The following is a 12,641-nucleotide window of genomic DNA, read 5'->3' on the forward strand; positions in this document are numbered from 1 at the left end:
TTACTCTTAGAGTTTAGAAATAAACTAGACGGAATAAAAGCAGAATTTCGAGTTTTGAATTAGACAGAAATAGGAGCTTCTTACTGTCTGTTTCCCCTTCCTGTATAGGGACAGAAACCGAGGGACCTGGTTGTAAGTGATCTGGCAACTTGGGCTGGGCCATGAAGCTAGAGTTACTCTGGGGCCAATATTGTTGTTTTGTTTTTTTTTTTAAAAGGAATCTGGGAGCAATTATTAAAGACTGAGTTCTGAAAATTCCTACTTCTCACAGGAAGTCTAAAGGGAATTTGTTAAATTGGGATCCATGTTAGCCTGCTTCAAAATTGCCCAGAGAGCTTTGTAAAAATTACCAATTGTCACTGAAGAACTGTGGAATTAGATTATCTGTGGATTGGTCTTCAGAGATCTGCTTTTCTAAGAAGTTCCCAGGTCATTTGTATGCTGCAAAAGTATGAGTAACACTAGGTAGATAACCTGGGGCTGGGTTACTATACTCATCCTGTACAATAAAACATGGCACAAGGATCATGGAGAGCATGTGTACATGGAGGTTTGAAGCAGATTTTAGAAAGGAGAGATGGGGTAGATTTTCCTGAATGCAAAAGCAAGCAGCCTCTTTAGAAATTGATATTGTTCTACTGTCATGGTCACACCTGGAAATGACACCAGTAATCTATGAAATGTTACTCAACTAAGAGGTATTTCTCCATCTTGCATGTTAAATTTTTTTCCAAGCAGGATGCTGTGGGGTAAGTCATTTCAGTGATTTTTCCATACGAATGTGTATTTGTTTTAAAAGTCTGGTTTAGAAATAAATATACTTGTAACTAAATTTTATATCTGGCATATTTACTAACCTAAATAATGTTTCTATCACAAATATAAAAGAAAAATTACACAGGATATTTGTTTAGAATGCCAAGGAAGACATCAACAAGACTATTAAAATAGGGTTATGGCTGTTCCAACGGGGGGAGATTGATTGAGTTCAGCTCCACTGGGGAAAAAAAAAGTAGGATTTTCTTTTAAGGCTGGTGTGTGTTAATGGAAAAGTACCACATGACCTTGGGTGATGAGTTGGTCCATGTAATTAGACCACCTGGTTGTTTCTTATCAAAGTTAAGCTCCTACTCTCCCAGAGAGAATAGGAGACAGGGGCCTGTCTTGGTGATTATATCTCAAAGGGATAGCACCCATCTCTTTTTTCTTGAGAAAGACATTTCTGAATTGTAGGAGATTTACATCTCAAAATCACAGAAAGAGAATTTACCATTGCAAAGTTTCTAAAGTAAATGCTTTTAAGAAAAGGGACATCAGGGGCTTATCATCAGAAAGAAGCCTGTCTAAAGTTAAGTCAAGCTGAAGAGAAAGTTAAGGATATCTTGGTCACAAAATATAGAGTAGAAGATGATGTTTCCTTAAAGGCACATGGAAGATTTTGTTGTTGTTGTTTTTTCAAATTTTGAGATGATTAATATATTTCCAAATAATATAAGCCATTCTCCTATTGTGTGTTCTTATACTTGTGAGAACAGGGGCCTTGATTCTGCGATCACCACTGTATATGAGTGACATATAGAAATATTTTACTTACAATTACTTTCTCTGTCTGTTCAGATCCAAAATGGTTAAATATAGAGATCGAACCTGAAATATTAACCATCTTGGTGTTCAAATAAAATATTTATTTAGCTTTGTATAGAGTAGGGATTGAGGCTTTTCATCTTCCTCTGGTTTTCATCTTCCTCTGGAAATTTGGTAGGATATGTGCACAACAGACCTTTTCTGTGAATTTACAAACAAGGGAATGTTAAAGTAGATTCTCAGTATTTGATTATGTTTGCTTATTTTAGTCTCTAACATGCTTTGGGTGTCACTTTTGCTTTAGAAGAATCTAGCATGGAGTATAGGCATGACATTTGCACTAAGAATTAATCAAAGGTATATCATAAATCAAAGCTAATAATATATTATCAGCATTGAAACCATGAGTCCCAACTGCATATTTTCTCTTTCCTCGTTTTCTCTGGTGGTCCATTTCTCACCCACACCATTCATGAATGCTTTGTTCTACCCTGCTCTTTTTCAAGTGTTTGCATGTAACAACATCCTTGCCACTTAGTGTGAAGTGCTGTCAGTCTTACAAGGTGCTCTGTGCCTGTTCCCAGTTTCCACAACATCCTGCAGAAATCAATACAAAGCCGCCAGTTTGTTAATAAATCTGCAATTAAAATGTAATGAATTTTGAATGAGAAATGATTTTTTAAAGCATGACTGAGGACTATGCATTAATAGTGAAATGAGAGAAGGACAGCACAAAGCAGACTTCAGTATTTAGCTCTTGACTTCGCCTTATATTTTCCATGATCTTGGAATTTACAACTATGAATTACATACATTTCTCTCTACCTCAGGTTCATCTAGGCAAGAAATACATGGTGGATTAAATAGAGAATGAATTTGAGGAAACTTTTAAAGGTCAAAAGGTAAATTTAGTTATTAAAAATGTCTTGAGATAATTTATAAATCTGAGGGCTGGAGTGGTTCCATTCTAAATAAGTCTTAATTAAGGTAATTTTATTCTGTATTCCTATAGTAATTTTTCTAGGAGCAAAAATCCCAGTTCAGTCTTTAATTAAGGCATCAAATGTTACTGATTATTTTCACAGTTTAGTGAGTAGTGCTTAACATTTATATCCTTCTATAAAGAAGGCGAGAGAGAATTTTCACATCTCTAGAGTAAGACATCCTTTTATGAGTCCAAGAATAACAGCTGTCCTCCTTTGCCCCAGAAGAGCTACAGTGCCTCCCATTCCAAGGACCATGGCGAGTATTCCCAGATCTCCCACAGCACACCAGCCATTAAGTAATTCACTTCTATAACACCGACACTTCTAGCTACCATGTCCTCTACTCCCTCAGCTCCTCCCCTTATTTCATGAAGTCTAGAGTACTACCACAATCTCCTCATAAATGTTTTCACCTTCTATTCCACCCAATTTCCAATGAACCATGTCATCATCTTTCTAGAATACATTTTCTTTCATTCTCCTTCTGTAAAACATTCAGGAGCTTCTCCTAATCCAATAGAGAAAGTTCTGTTTGACATTCAAAATCTCCATAATCTGGTTTTGGCCTATCATCCTGATAGTTTTTTTTCTGCATTTGCCTCCAATTAAACCACTAACTAAAGAGCTGTTCACTGTGATTTCCTCCCCTGGCATTCTCCAGAGCACCATCTTTTTGTGCAGGTCTAAATCATAGCTTTCTTTTAAGTTATCAATCAAAGCAATAGCCTCGACCCCTTCCTGATGCTACCAACATACCAGATCAAGCCCAGCCAGAATTCACCTTCCCCTTCTTTCAACCTCTGTAGAATTTTAGCTCTCATTTCCTTGATAACACTAGCATTTTGTTTTGCTGTTAGCAATATTTTATTTCTCTTTAAAAATTATAAACTCCTTGAAGAAAGGGCCATGCCAGACTCATTTTTCTTTCTTGCACTAAGCAAAGTGCTGGGCACAGTATCTTGGGCATAGGATGCCTTCAAGAAATCTAACCAATTCTTTGATTGAGTACTAATAAACAATACAATTAATAAAATAAATGTTGCTATTTTATTGTCAATAAGCTAAACTTCTTATAATTGTTCATTTTACTTATGTTAGCTCTGACTTATTTATTTTTGTGTACATTTTCTTTATATTTTATATTAAAGTTTATATTGGTATTAAATCAAATAAATCAAGTTACAATTTAAATCCTTAATGTGTTAAGGATTTAATCAAGTTATGATTAAATCCTTAACGCATTAAGGATTATTTTTATTTTCATCACTCTCAAACCCCAAACCCTTAGTTTTCTGAGGAATCTTTAAACTTAGATTAAATTTACAGTGTAAACCAATGGAACAACATCACATTTCAAGAATAGTAATATTTAGGCCAGATGTGGTAGCTCGTGCCTGTAATCCTAGCACTTTGGGAGGCCGAGGTGGGCGGATCACTTGAGGTCGGGAGTTTGTGACCAGCCTGGCCAACGTGGTGAAACCCTGTCTCTACTAAAAATACAAAGATCAGCCAGACTTGGTGGCATGCACCTGTAATCCCAGCTACCTGGGAGGCTGAGGCAGGAGAATTGAACCTGGGAGGCGGAGGTTGCAGTGAGCCAAGATCACGCCACTGCACTCCAGCCTGGATGACAGAGCATGACTCCATCTCAAAAAAAAGAAAAAAAAGATAATATTTAATTCCAAGGCAGTGATATTCAGGATTGACCTAGACCCAATTATATCTATGTATGAGAACAATGGGAAGACTTTTTCATCTCCAGAATGGATATCTGCTTATATAAATCAGAGCATCAATCTCTGTTGTTCAAAATGGTTTTTAATGTGCAAATAATGAAAGTTTCATTCACATAGGAAAAAAACATGTTTTGCAAGGATGCTTAAGTTCCCGGTCATTAAAAAAAAAAAAGAAGTCAGTTTCCTATGGCTGAAATAGAATCTGGAAATATGAAGTAGATGATTTATACTGCCGATTGTACAACCACATTGAATCGTTTCTAAAATATAATAAACTGTAGTTAAGTGCAAACCTGCAGTTGCTGACCTCTTTATTACCTGATTCATTGTGCTACACACACTTTGGAGAGAAAATGAGTTCATCAATCAGATGATAATGTTTACTAGTGCATAGCTTTCTTCTGAGCTGATGACTTCTTGTAGCAAAAGGACATGAATAGCTTTGTAAGCATCACTTGAATAAAGATTTTTTGCCATTTCTATGTGATTCACAGGCTACTGGTCTTTGGTTCTAAACATATAACCTTTCTGCTAGTCCAACCTGACAAATCACAAATGCAGAGGAACTTGAAAAATTCAAGGTCTGCAAAGTTCTTTGAAGTCAAAAGCTCTTGTTGAGGAATTCACCTTGATCTATCTGTGGAACATGCTGCACTGAGCTATGTAATAACTTCCTTTAGAGGAGTGGTTCTTTTGTATGAAAGTTAGTTACATGCCTTGGATTTGGAATATCACCATATTGCTATATCTGAAAAGTGTTTCTTATGTAAAGAAAAGCCCTGAAAATATGTCCAAGTGTTGGTTGCCCTCAATTCAGAAAAGGTCTCCATTAGAATACGTGTCCAGTAAAATCTGTTTCTAGCCTTCCCAGCCTTCTCCCTAATTCCTCTTGCCTTTCAATGCTTGTGCACAAAAGCAAACAGCTAGTAAATTATTAATTCTATTGCATTATTTTTAGTGTCACTCCTTCATTTTATCATTCTTGCTCAAAAACCATGAATAATTTCCTCTTCTTTAAAAAGTAAGGTCCATATTACCTAGCTTGGCATTTTAGGCCCTGTTCATACCTGGTAGAATCTTATATTCAACACCTGTTCTACACCTGAGCTTGTTTCCAAATTAGTTTTCCAAAATAATATGCATAAATTTCCACCTATCACCTTTTTTCCAAACAGGCACTAAACCTTTCTTTCATTCTTGTTATGCCTGCTTTCTCTCTGTGTGTATGGCCTGATTCATCATTGACACTGTAAGCCAAGACTTACACCCCTTGGAACCTCAGCTCTGGGCTGGAGGAGGCTCTCAGTGAATATTCAAGATCATGATACTAGTGTTTTAAGGTCAATTGTTCTATCAGATAATGTAAGATAAAGTAGTCATCTGAAGCATTGTTTAATTTCAGAGCCTAATGTGGTGGGGGAGAGGGACAGGGAAAGGCAGTGGGAGGATGGGCAGGATGTATTAGCTTCCAATCCATGGGGCTCTTTTGAAGGTAGAAAATAGATAAATCATTTGTTTAGCATAGGGCCTAGAACTTTGTAACAATTCAATATATAATGCATCAAAAATATAAGGTTGTCATGGTTCCTTTCTTGTAGACATCTAATATAGCCAAAAACATAAAACATTCACTTTTCCAGCCCATACAATTGTGGAAAAGTATTCTGAGGCTGTCTGCAAAACTTAGCTTTCTTGATAAAAGGGATAAATGTGGTTAATCCTTTGCTATCTTCTTTCTTCCTGCCTTGAACACAGAGGAGACAGAACTGAGAAAGCCACCCTCTGATCTTATTTAGGCAGGCCAAGAGAATCACAGAGAATGGCATCAATACACTATTGTTAGTGGTATTTTTCTTTCACTGGCAGTCAAAAGAATATCTATCTGATAAAAATGCGGCTATTAGTTTTTTAGGAACTTTTACTGCCTGTACCCATAACTAATGAGCTATGTTCAGAGCAAAGAAGAATAGTTAATCAATTGCTGCTTCATAAACACATTAGCCACATGATCTCCTGTATTGAATATATATCCATTGTAAATAAAAATTGCCTGAATTTCACAAAATTGTTTGAATACCAAAAAAGTAAAGTCTCCAAATAGTTTTATGTGGGAAAATGAATGATCAAATGGTGAACATTATTTTGTAAGGATTTAGCCTACGAAGATCAATTACTTACATTACTGAGCATTAAATTTGTGCTAAGAAAGCACTGAGCCAAGCACTTTTGAATACCACCACATTTAATCCTTTCAACTCAACTATATAGTCAAGATTACAAACTTGGATTCGAAGGAAAAATGCTTCAAAGTGGTAAGCAACTTGCTCAAGGTCAAACAGCTACATAGTTGTAGAGGTGGGAACCAAACTTGAGTGTGTTCAATTCTAAATTTGTGATTTTAAGTATTTTATATATTCTATTACAGCCTAGCCTAATCCAGATAACTGAAAATATACAAAATCACTTTGTAATTTGGAAGCTTTTTTGTCTTGTATTGTTAACTAGAAAACAATGTATTTTAAAGGTGTTTTTCATTCATTTAACCAATATTTATTTAATGAATACTCTGTGTAAATGTTGTACTACTCTGTGTGTATGGTATACCTGAGAATATAATATTGCACAAAATAGACATGGTTTCTGCCCTAAGCAAATACAACTTACTAGAAAAGGAAAGTGGTAAATGATTCTAAAATAAACAATGATTATCAACATAGTTCTTATAAGAGAAATTGAAGATCACTTAAGTCCATTTTGTGGCATTAGAGATTCTTTGGAGAATCATCTAAACTGAGATTTGAAGGATAGATAAGAACAAGGAAACCTAAGGGAAAAAGGAAAGATTATTCTTAGTAAAGAGAATAGCTTGTGACATTTAACTGAAAGGGTAGATGTAGGTAAGACGTAGGAGACAAATTATAGTAAGACATGAGAAACTTAATAAAGAATTGTTTGTTTATGTGCCTTTCAAACTAAAAGAAATAGAAGTTATTGAAATAAGCTTTAAGTGTCAGAACAACAAGATCAGATTTGCATTTTAGAAAGGTCACTTTGGCTTGTGCAGTGGCGGATAAATTAGAGGCATTTGCTTGAAAGCAACGAATTTGCAACATTCTATGTAAAAAATGGTCGCAAAGTCCGGAACTTAAGTGTGAACATTAGTGTCTGGAAATGCGAGGGGAGATGAATATCTTCTGTGACTCCCAGACCTCAGGCAGCTAGGGTGCAAAGGATGAAGCAATCATACCTCTGTCCACCACAGTGAAAGTGATGCTTTTAGGGGAGTTTTCATGCAAAGAGGTGAGGAAGTAGGGTGCTTTTTTAATGAAAGAATGTGAGTTTGGTTGGGTAAAGTGCAAGGGTAAGGGGAGCAAAAGAAGGAAAAGGGAGAGGCTTGGTAGAGGATGGGTCAGATTTAAACAAACAAACTGCATGGTGTTTGGGGGTGGATAGGAATATGAAAGGGTATTGACAACTAAATAAATGTAGGGTTTTGGCTATGACCTTCAAAATTATGGGTGAAATTCCCAATGAATGGATTTATTAAAAAAATCAAAATTTGAAGAAAATATCCTCAATAATTCCTTCTTGAATGAAAGGAACTTAGGACCCCAAAGTGGCAGCTGTGTGAAGCCTTGGCATCCTCATATCGGGTTGGTTAACTCTTGCAATGCTGAGCAAGACTGATAGGCACATGGAAGAATGACTAAGCACAACATAGTTCTTGCCTTCAGGGAGTTTACTGTGCAACTGGAGAGACTGAGAATGCTTTTTTCCCAAATAATTTACTTGTCAATTTTAAAGTCATTATGACACATTTTTTCCCTCTTGTCTCACGTTGTTTATTAGCTGCTTTTTCTTTCTTGTTTTTATGTCATACATGACCTGGGAGCAAATATATAATGTTTCAGATCAGGTCTAAAGCGTTTCTCTGTCTTAGGGGCAGCAGAGGATAAGTTATCTTGATCGCTAATTTGATAGAACACGTTACAGCTTTGCAGATGAAAATTAGGTACGGAGTTTGGGAATCAAAAGAATAAATCACAAAAGCAAAATATCACAACTTAAAGGCATGCATATCTGTGGCATGTGAAACATTGTTTAAAGCATTGATATCAGCACTGTTCAATAGAAATATTATGTAAATCAGATGCAAACCACGTATGTCATTTTACATTTTCTAGTAGCTACACTTTAAAAAGTAAAAATAGCATGGGAAATTAATTATAACAATACATTTATTTAATCCAACATATTCAAAATACTATCATTTTAATGAGTAGTCAATAAAATTAAGGATATATTTACATTATATTTTATTTCATACCAAGTAGTTGGAATCCAGTGGGTAGTTTATACTTATAGCTCATCTCAATTCAGACAAGTCACGTTTCAAGTTTCCAATGACTACATGTGACTGGGGTCCACGATATTGAAGACCGTGGCTCTAGATACCTTGTTTAGTATGAATTATCCAAATGCTAAACTCAGGAAATAATATTTCTTTATTTTTGAGTTTTTAAAAAAGGTTTACAAATATACATTTGTAACTTCATTAATAAGAGTTATAATATATTACTTTCCTCCTAGGTTTAGTCATGTAGATGAATTCATTAAGTCCTATAGTCAGTCAATAATCCAATTGCCAGGACTTGAGCTTGGATGTCCTGAAGTATTTTACAGTCTAGTAAGGGAAATAGAACACAAAGCATGATAAGCCAGATCACGTTACTTACTTCTTTCTCAGAACCTAAAATCCAAAGTTCTTAAAGTGGCCTTGTCTACTGCAACTCTGTGACTCCATCTCCTCCCACCCACTCTTGAACTTACTCTGATTTGTCACACTGGTTCCTCACTTGGACTTGATTATGGCAAACATGTTTTTGCCACAGTTTTAGCATGTGCCCATCCTCCTGCCTTCAATATCATCCACCTAGAAGACCCAATGGCTTCTTCCTTCAAGTCTCTGCTCAAAGGCTATCTTATTAGAGAGGCTACCCTGCCCACCCTACTTAAAATAGCACCAGCCAACAAGCTTTATTTTTACCCTGTTGTGTTTTTCTCTACAGCACTTCACACCACTATGATGCTTAATTTTATCTATCAGCTTGGCTGGGCCACAGTGCCCTGATATTTGGCCAAATATAATTCTAGATGTTTCCATGAAGGTTTATTTGCGATGAGATTAATATTTAAATTAGTAGACTTTAAGTAAAGCAGATTTCCCACCATGGTGGGGGTAGGCCTCATCCAGTCAGTTGAAGGCCTTAATTGGATAAAGACTGACTTTCTCCCATGTAAGGGGGAATTCTTCCAGCAGATGGTATTTGGACTTGGACTGCGACTCCTTTCTCTGTGTCTAAAATCTGCCATATCTGGTGCATATTCTGAACTTGCACCTGAATTGCCATGACTGTGTAAGCCAATTCCTTAAAAAAAATCCTTCTTTTGTCTCTATCTATCTATCTCTCCATCTATCCATCCACATCCTGTTGGTTCTGTTTCTCTGGAAAATACTGACTAATACAAGCTAATAGACTTTTTAAAAATTTTTGTTTGCTGTATGTTTCCTCAATTAGAATGTAAAGTTAATGAGGGTAGGACATCATCTGCATTGTTCACTACTATATTCCAAGCATAAAGGACCTAAACAAACTCAGTAACTTTATTGAGTTATTGAATATATGAAATCACAAATTCTGCTCATGTTGACTGCTTTGAGTGGAATAATTTTGCTTTTGTGTAGACAGCACTGGACAGTATCAGCTACCTTACAATAACAGATACTATTTGGTATCTTCATTTATTTAAGACTCATAAAAGAAAAGATATTTCTTTAAATGTGGTCATTTTACCTAATAACAAAATCTGTTACATATATACTAAGGTAATATGTACCATGTTCCAAAGAAGATTCTAAAAACATGTGTTCACCCTTGGATGATCATATCTCTCTGAAATTTCAACTAGATTGTATTAGTTCAGCATATGTTCAATAAACTGAAGCAACAAGCCTATAAACTGCTAGGCTAAGCAAGAGAGACTAGGTATCAGATCTTCAAATGACTCCAATACCAAAATGTATTTGCTGATATAATCCCAAAGAAAAAAAGAAGAAAATGACTAATGAGATGTTTGTGTGCATGGTACCCATATGAAATGTTCAAAAAAGAATACACAGGGTTATAGCAGGTGCCCATTCCTCTCCCTGGAACATCATCTGCCTAGATGTCTCAATGGCTTCTTTCTTCAGAAGCCCTCAGGAAGGGACAAGATATTCATGAAGATTCATTTAGTGGTTAATGTTATTTATTTATTTTCTTCCTGTCACTGAATCCTAGTTATTACATCACACATCTACTTCAGAAGCTAATGGCCTCATAAACTTTTCTCTCCAATACAGGTTGTATTTACAGAAACAAGGAAAAGCAGAAAGACACATACACACATGGCAAAACTAAAAGATTACTCACATTGTTTTATAGATGAGTTATTTTACAATGATTTGCATGTGGTATCAGGAGGTATTAAACACACACACACACCAACTGTTAATATTCTCATTTCAGTTTTCTAGTCAGAATAAAGAGGCTATGGCATGTTAAAAGGAACAGAGCATTTGTATCAGGGATGGAGACTGAAGCCCTGACACTGTCACTGATTAGAACCCAGCCTGAGGGTCATGTTAACGACTCTGGTCCTCGGCTTTCTCAAACTATAAATGAAAGGATGCCTTTCAGCTCAAAACACTCTTTATTTTTCTGAAATAAATTATCCAAATATGCTGAATCAAGGAGCTGATACTTTTTTTTAAGAGATGAGGTCTGTCTCTGGGATCTCACTGCTGTGAATAGTAGTGGCTACTCACAGTGCAATCGTAATTTACTACAGTCTCAAACTCATATAGGCACTTGCCACAGAGCTCCACTGGAACTGATACTTTTTGAGGAACATTCTGGATGTCAGAGACTTGCAGGTACTTGGGAATAGTAATGAGGACATCAATTCTGGTGAGAGCACAGTCCCTAGGCGAGACTGATCGCATGGGGAGTGATGGATTAAAGAAATAATATGTATTAAGAATAATTAAAGCCAGATTTCTTTTGGAGATAAGATTTGCAAATATGGAAAGGGAGAAAGAACTCTGTGATGATAGGTTGAAATTAAAAATAATTGTAGAGGCTGGGTGCGGTGGCTCACGCCTGTAATCCCAACACTTTTGGAGGCTAAGGTGAGTGGATCACGAGGTCAAGAGATTGAGACCATCCTGGCCAACATGGTGAAACCCTGTCTCTACTAAAAATACAAAAAAAAAAAAAAAAAGCCAGGTATGGTGGCGGGTGCCTGTAGTCCCAGCTACTCGGGAGGCTGAAGCAGGAGAATCACTTGAACCCGGGAGGCAGAGGTTGCAGTGAGCCAAGACTGCACCACTGCACTCCAGCCTGGGCAATAGAGCAAGACTCTGTCTCAAAAAAAAAATTGTAGAATTAGTAGTTTATAAATATCTAGATGAATATAGAACAAAAGTAATTGTAAGTGCATCTGTTTACATACCATATATGTGTTACAGACTGAACATATGTGTCTCTCCAAAATTTATACTATGAAGCCCTAATACCCAGTATGGCTGTATTTGTAGTAAGAAAGTTATTAAGGTTAAATAGGGTCATAAAGTGGGGCCCAAACCCAATAAAATTAATGTTCTGATAAAAAGTAATGCCAGAAATCTTGTTCCCTCTCTCTCTGCCATATGAGGATACAGGAGAAAATCAGCCATCTGCTAAACAGAAAGAGAGACCTAACCAGGAATGAAATGGGCCTGTACCTTGATCTTAGACTTCCAGGCTTCAGTACTGTGAGAAAACAAATTTCTATTTTGTAAGCCACACAATCTATCACATTTTATTAGGACAACCTGAGCAAATTAGGACCATATATATACACAGCTGTGTCCACAAAGAAGGTCTGCGGGCAGCAACACTTCAATAGCCATGAGCAAATCTGGCACCTAGATCTTGGTATCTAAATACCATTTTTCATTAAAAAGAACCAGGGCTTCTTGGAAAAGTAACTGATTACAGAACTGAAGCAGAGAAAGTATAAAATGTTCCCAAAGCATCTTCAAATGGCAGAGAGAAAAGAATGATCAAAGAACGATGAGTAAAACTCAAAAGGGCACATAAAGCAGAATAAAGAAGCCCATTGGCCACATAGAAGAAAACTGGGGGCATTGACAGAAATAGTTCAGTAATGTGTTATAACCATTGTATCAAACATGAAACCAAAAGTCCATATTGATATACATAGTTAATGTATAAATAAAAATGTGATAAGA

Source organism: Pan paniscus, chromosome 15 (assembly GCF_029289425.2).
Source record: "Pan paniscus chromosome 15, NHGRI_mPanPan1-v2.0_pri, whole genome shotgun sequence".
Lineage (NCBI taxonomy): Eukaryota > Metazoa > Chordata > Mammalia > Primates > Hominidae > Pan > Pan paniscus.